The 7,089-nt window shown below is 47.3% G+C and overlaps 1 pseudogene across 1 annotated transcript; it reads left to right on the top strand.

The window, feature by feature from the left end:
* The first annotated feature begins 1,819 nt into the window (after positions 1-1,819).
* LOC311175621 (selenoprotein K-like) lies at positions 1,820-2,091 on the top strand (annotated as a pseudogene). Its single transcript has one exon. The product of its transcript is annotated as a selenoprotein K-like (transcript).
* The last annotated feature ends 4,998 nt before the right edge of the window (positions 2,092-7,089 follow it).

Raw genomic sequence — 7,089 nt, 5'->3', positions numbered from 1 at the left:
CGAAGTGCCTGAGGCCCCCTGTTGAAAAGGCACTAACCTGTGGGGAGTCCTAGGGCATAATGATGTGTCATGGGGCATAACTGAGAAGCCCACGGCCTCTCTCACTGGTCATCACATCCAGCTCATCGAGCTGCCAGCCTCTGAAGAAAGAAGTACATCACCACTTCACCTTGCTGGGAGTCACTTTATCCACTGGAGATTTTTTTCTCTAGATAAAGGGATAGTATGTACCTCTTACTATGGAGGTAACAGCTAAATAAATTAAAAACCAAACAAGTTTTCCTGAAGAGGTGTAATCTGCTTTACTTCAGAGCCTTGGTTTTTGCTTTTCTGGAAACTTCTTCCCTCAACTGACACATCCTGAAGTCACAGTTATCAGCATGGTTCCCTTCTCCACTGTTTTTGAGTTCTGTCATTTTCTCAGTGAAACTCCCAGGACAAACTCCTCACCTCTCATCACTTAAAAACTCTAACAAATATCTCTCCCTCCATGGCAGTCCCTAGTCCCTTTATATTTCTCCCCTGTTTTATTTTTTCTTTGTAGTACTTACCATTTAACATGCCCTTTGTGGTTTGTTTATTTTATCGTCTGTCTCTTCCTTCACAATGTGTGTTCAGTGAAGGCAGAGATGTTTATCTTTATTGTTCACAGCACTTAGAATAGACCTAACACATAGAAGGTGTTCCAGAGATGCTTGCTGAGTGAAATAACACTTGTAAATGTACATATCATGGCATCATAGCAGGTATTCACAACAGCTTGTTTTCTTGCTTCTTTTTTGTTAAATTGTAGAATCCAGGATATAAAATCCAAGAAATTCCTTGAAGTAGGAATATAACAAGGACTCAGAATTAGCCAGAAGACTTGGATTCTGTGTTAATTTCGCTAGGGCTGCCATAATAAAATACCACAGCATAGGTAGCTTAATCACAGTTATTCCTCAGTCTAGAAGGCGAGAAGTCCAAGATCAAGGTGTCGTGAGGTTAGTTTCTTCCGTAGCCTCTCAGCTTGTACATGGTTCCCTTCTTGTATCTTCACAGGGTCTTCCCTCTGTCTGTGTCCTAATCTCTTCTTAAAGGACACTAGTCATTCCATTAGGGCCCACCCTAATGTCTCCATTTTAACCTAACTACCTCTTTACGGTCACATTCTGAGGTATTGGAGGTTATCACTTCAACATGTGCATTAACGTAGGACAGAACACCGTTCGGCCCATTATAGATTCTCTCTGATCTTGCTGAGCTCTGTGATGAGGTCAAATCCACTCATTTCTTACAGCTTCAGTTTCCTCCCAACTTGGAAATGAAGTTTGTGTCTCTTGTTCTTCTTTTTTTTTTTTTTTTTTTTTTTTAGATTTATTTATTTATTTGTGCAAGCACTGGGTACAGTCAGAAGCGCAGGAGGGTGAGAGAATTCACTAGAGCCAGAGCAGGGAGCAGAGCAGGCAGAAGGACTGAAGTACAATGGGTGGCAGGAGAGGTCTGTGCGCCATGTGGGACCCTCGCCTGGCTGCTGGGGATCGAACCGGCGCTGCAGAGGCTGGGGGTAGCTTTGAAACCCAGTGCTCAACTGCTGCACCACTGGGAAGGCCCAATGTGGCTCTTGTTCTTAATACGGACAATAGTTTGCTTACTGGCTTTCCTGTGGTCATCCACTTTGAGTTCTAGCACAACCAGAAATAAAGGAATAAGCAATGGAAGAAGGTAAAGGCAGATTGTCATCAAATGTACTGTTTTCCAACCCTGTATTTAGGAGGGTAGGGGGAGTAAAACTGCCCAGTGTTAAATGTGGAAAGTTGGATGGGGAACAAGAAGCAAAATGATTTACATCTCCAAAGGACAAGGTTTGGATATCAGAGTCAATATACATGGAGATTATTTTTGCTAACAGATTTCTTCTGGGGAATAGCTGAGTTGGTGGTTTTATTTTTCAAAACTGCTTTAGCAAGATGTGAAAAAGACAAGACGCTGTGGCAACTCATCTGATTCCAGCAATGATGGAAGAGGGTCATACCAGGAAACCCCCTCAGGAGAATGGGTCGAATTAATCCTCTTCATGGCCCTATTCCTCCTCCAATGGCTGGTGGATGAGGAAGGTAGATGTCTGCTCTAAGAAGCAGACAACTGGACTTGCACATTCGTAGCAGAAGAAAAACATCAAGGAGTGGAGGCTGACCATGCTGGATGAGTACATGAACATGTATGTCTGAACAAGAATTTCTCTGTGTCCTCACAGATGAATGAGGTCACGCTGGAAATTTCCTGCACAGGGATCTGGCATGACTGATAGGCAGTTCTATGTGTACGTGTTTGGCTCATCTTTTTTGTATCATCTATGAAAATATTAATGTAGTTTTAATAAGTGAATACTTTTAGGTTATAAAAGTGACTTCTCATCTTTAAAAAAACTGAATTGGAAGAGAAATAAGACTATTCAGTACTATTAGTGTCACCTCAACTTCCGAAATACTGTGCATTTTTAATTTGTTCTCAATCATAAATTGCATTATACTTATTTCAGTACTATGCATATATTCTGTGTTCTTAATTTTTATTTTGAAATATTTGTCCTGTGAATCTTTCATACAACGTGTCTGATTTGCTATCAGGGTATTTATAAAACTAACTGACAAACCTGAGCTGTAAAATGAAGACTTGCTAGTTTTTAAAATCATGTCTGTCAAGGCTATCTGGGCAAATTTGAACTCTAACCTTTGCTTAAGACCACTCTCTATTGGCTGTAATCCCCATCTGAATACTGATAACTCAAAGTCTTTCACTAGAATGGAAACCATAAAGTTTTGGACTTTGTTTGCTTTACCTGGTGCTTTGAATAATGGCTACATGTAATAATGACTATTAAAATATTGGAAAAATGAATGATACAAGTAATTCTATTTCAGTGTCTTAAAGACTTTGAAACCAGCAATGATGGAAGAGGGTCATACTGGGAAACCCCCTCAGAATGGGTCGAATTAATCATCTTCATGATGATTAATCCTCCAATTAGTCCTCCTCCAATGGCTGATGGATGAGGAAGGTAGATGTCTGGTGAAGGTAGATGGCTGGTGGATGAGGAAGGTAAAAATCATTTTTATTTATCCATTTATAAGTATTTATTAAATGCTAATTGCCAGGAAATGGGAATATAGTGGCACAAGACACATGTCTGCAAAGATAAGAAAAGCAAAATGCAAGCTTAAGTCTAATAAATAACAGTGGAAAGTTGGTTGTAGGACTTATAGTGGAAAAGAAGTAGGGTTAGGTGGAAAAGAAAGAATGAACATATCTGGGAATTATTCTATACTAGAAACTGAGCTCACTGAATCCATGAGCTGTGTATTATTGCTACTGTTACTTCCATTTTACTGCTGAGACTGTTTGCAGTGCTGGGTTTTGTTATTTCAGTCTGCCTAGAACTCAGAAATGCACACAAGGCCCTCTGCCTACAGAAATGGTCGAATGTGCGTGCTCTGGCATTTATTTCACCTCCCTTCTCTCCCAGAGATGCCATTCTACAGGGGACAAGAGGAAGGTGAGGCTCCTGCCTTTTTGGGGTGGTAATTCTTCTAAAAATGACAAGATCAATTCATTTTTATCATGGTTGTTGCTGTTTCAGTGAATGGGTAATGTTCACTGAAGCAGTATCAACAGATATATACAGGCAAAAGGAGTGAGTGCTAGAACAAGCAAAACTAATCTACAGTGACAAAGAGCAGATCAGAAGTCTCTCGAGGGCATGAGTGATAACTACAAAGAAGCCTGAGAGAACTTTGAAATGTTTTGTACTTTGAGTGTGGTGTTGGTTATAATTGTATGTACTTATGTCAAAACTCAGGTGAATTATATTGTATACAAATCAGGCCTCAATAAAGCTGATTAAAGAGAACAATCACCTGTAGTCTTGCCGCCCAAAGATAACCACCATTACTATTCTAGTAATGGTATTTTTATGTGCCAGAGCCACCTGTATGCACACATACACGGTATCATACTGTTTTTTTTATTTATTTCAATAACAAGAAAACTTTTCAATCAATGTCCATGCATAGACTGCAGTATCAACATTTTATATGAGTAGACTACAGCACTTTGTCAGTATAACATGATCTGCCTAGTTCTCTCTTGGAAAATTAAGATGCTTCCAACTTTTCACTATTAATACTACCAGGAATATCCTTATAACTAAATATTTGAGAATGCCCTTAACTACTGCCATAGAATAAATGCCTACCAGTAAAATGACTGAGTGCAAAAAAGGTTCACTTTTTCTTTTAAAGAAATTTGATATATCTTTCAAAATTGTCCTCCTTAAGAACTATTCCAGTTTATGCACCTACTAGCAACCTCTTGGTCTGGACTGTAGACCAGTTAACATGGAAACAGATACTAGGTAAATCTCATCAACTGACATATCCTGAAATCCCACAACTTTAAACATTATTGAAATCTTAGAGAGTCAGAGTCTCATCCCTAACTTTAACTGAATTCAAGGCCTATAAAGGTTCAGGGGTCTGAGATCACAAGACTCAGTAAGGAGTACATTGAGGACACAACCTTAGGACAGTAGCCACCATTGATCTGCTGGAAGGAGCACTGAGTCAAGAGACCAGAGAAGAATTCACACCATCGCAGGCTCAGACACTGTCAAACCTGAATGTCGGAGCTGCTCCCCAGGGGAGCCAGAGCTTGGGGGCTGCAACTGTTGTGATTATCAGCAAAACTCCAGTTGTTTCTACCTTATTCCAGTCTTTGCTGTGGCTGCTTGTGGCCTTGGGGTGGTTAATCTGTAGGCTCAATTTCCTCAACAGAAAATGGAGTTAGTAACCTATCGCTGGGTTTTTTCAAGGTGATATGAAACAAGTTAACTAGCAGGTGCCTAACCCTAAGGAGGTATTAATATTTTCTAATTTATTGTCATTTGTCGATCCCTCTTAGCTTCAGGCAACAGAGGGCCTGACAGGAACATCTGTCCACTCACCCTTAGATTCTGTCTCCGAATCTGCAATGGTGTCTCTATAAAAGATCATCTACCATGTTCATTTTAGATCTGCCTAATGACATCGATAAACTAGGACCATGAAATCTCATCCTCAGGAGAGGCCTGCCCACCCCTCACTTCTGCAGGACCGGTCTGACAAAAATATAGCAGAAATTATGGGCATCAGATTTAAGGCTACTGTGTGTACACTTTGCCTGAGCCAAGCCCCAAACCCCAGTTCTGTTGCTGCATCAAAGGACCATCTCTCTTCCAGGCTCCAGGCTCAGAGTAAGCAGCAACTTGGAAGGCAGTCTCCTCTTATTTTTAGCCTAAAAGGAAAAAAAAAAAAAAAAAAAACACCCAAAAGCCAACATACCAACGCTCACCCAAAAGCGTCTCTCACAAACTGTTGTTTGATTTGGGTTGAGAAAATGACAGACTGAGTCCTGCACCGAGAAGAGACGAAAAAAGGGGGATAAAAGGAGTTTTCTTTTCACTGCCAACCTCCATCCCCCTCAACTCCTCCCCTAGGCCTGGGTGGACCCTGCCTGGGTAATAGTCCCCTGCTATATTTAAAAACCACAGATGTGCTTGGTGGAGACTTAATTTCAGAATCGCAGGCAGCGTCTCCCGAGGACGAGGGGAAAGCCGTGGCTGCGCGTCCTCCCTCCCGCCCGCCCGCCTGCTGCCCGGGGCTCCGGACTCCACGGAATCCAGGTCAGGACGCGGCGCGGACTCGGATCTGCCGCGGGCGGAGAGGCGCCGGGCGCCGGGCTCCAGCCATCGGGTGGCCTGTGGCTAGGGGGTCCGTCCACGCTCCGACCTCGGGGGCTCTCTGGACGCGAAACGCAAGCCCGGCTTCCCCGCTGCTGGCCGGGCGGCGATCTGAAAATCCCCCTGCGGCGCGCGAGGATAAATAAGCGCGGCTTGTCATTCCGCGCCGCGCGCTCGCTCGCTCCCACCTGATAGGGTGACGCTGGGGCTGGAGGCTTGGAGATTGGTTTTTTGATTTGGCTTCTTGCGGCAGCTTAATGGGCAAAGCTCTCCGCTCGCCCAGAAACCAGCCCCTCCGCGCGTCCCCTCCGCGCGCGGCGAGGCCGAGACGTCCCCCGCGGTGACGGCGCGAGGCGGGGAGCCGCGCGCCCCAGACCGGGAAAGCCCGCGCGACGCGGCTGCCAGGCCGGGCCCCTCGGAGCCTCCCGGGCGCGCCGGGCCGCTCGGCTGCCCGCCCCTCCCGGCCGGGATCCCCTCGCCGGCGGCGGCCGGGACTCCGGGCCTCTCCCCGGCGGAGTGCGGAGCCCGCGTTCTGGGTCGGGTGTTCCGGGGGTCTTGGGGGAGGGGTTTCCCTGCTCCTTCCAGCGGCGCGGAGGGACCCCTCCCCGGCCCCCCGCTTGCCCCAGCCCCCGCGCCCCAGATGCGCTGCCCCGCGGCTCCCTGAGAGCCGCGAGCCCCGAGGGCGGGCGCCGGGCTGGCATGCCCCGGCCGCGGCCAGTCGGCAGCCCGCGGGGGCCATGAGCCGCGGCGGCCGGTGAGGAGCCCCGCGGCGGGGGCGCAGCGCACCCTCCTCACCCCTCACTTTCCCGCACCGCTCGGGAGACCGAAAGGAAACGGTGAGTAATGGGGTGAGCCTCCTGCCCTTCCCCCGCAGCGAGCGGCTGAGCCGAGGAGACAGCGGCTGGAGGTAGGGGGGAGGGACTTGGGGGGTCCCCAAGAGAAACCTTGGTTGTGAATTATGGTGTTAATTAAGTTATTTCTGAAGATCATTCATCTGCCGCCCTGCGGATTCAGCGCCCGGAGAAGTGTGTGTTGGGGGGAGGGTGTCCCTGAAAGTGGACGTTGTGTATGCGGTGCTGGGGTGGGGGTGGGGGTGCTCCGGCGGTGTCTACGTGGGGGGGGGGTTGCCGCAGGGGGGCGCAGAGAGAGGTGCTGGGCTGTGTGGAGTCGGGCGGTGCATGTGCCGGGGTAGCGGCGGGTGTGCGTCGGGGAGGCTGACAGCCGTGTGGCGTGCTGGATGCATGTGTGCATGTGTGCAGGCTGTGCGGGGCGCGCTGTGCTGCCGGGGCTGTGAGGGGCCGGGGGGCTAGGAGGGGAGCGCGTTGCCATTCGGC

Source organism: Talpa europaea, assembly GCF_964194135.1.
Source record: "Talpa europaea genome assembly, chromosome: 8".
In the NCBI taxonomy this organism is placed as follows: domain Eukaryota; kingdom Metazoa; phylum Chordata; class Mammalia; order Eulipotyphla; family Talpidae; genus Talpa; species Talpa europaea.
This window is presented reverse-complemented; position numbering and strand designations above follow the sequence as displayed.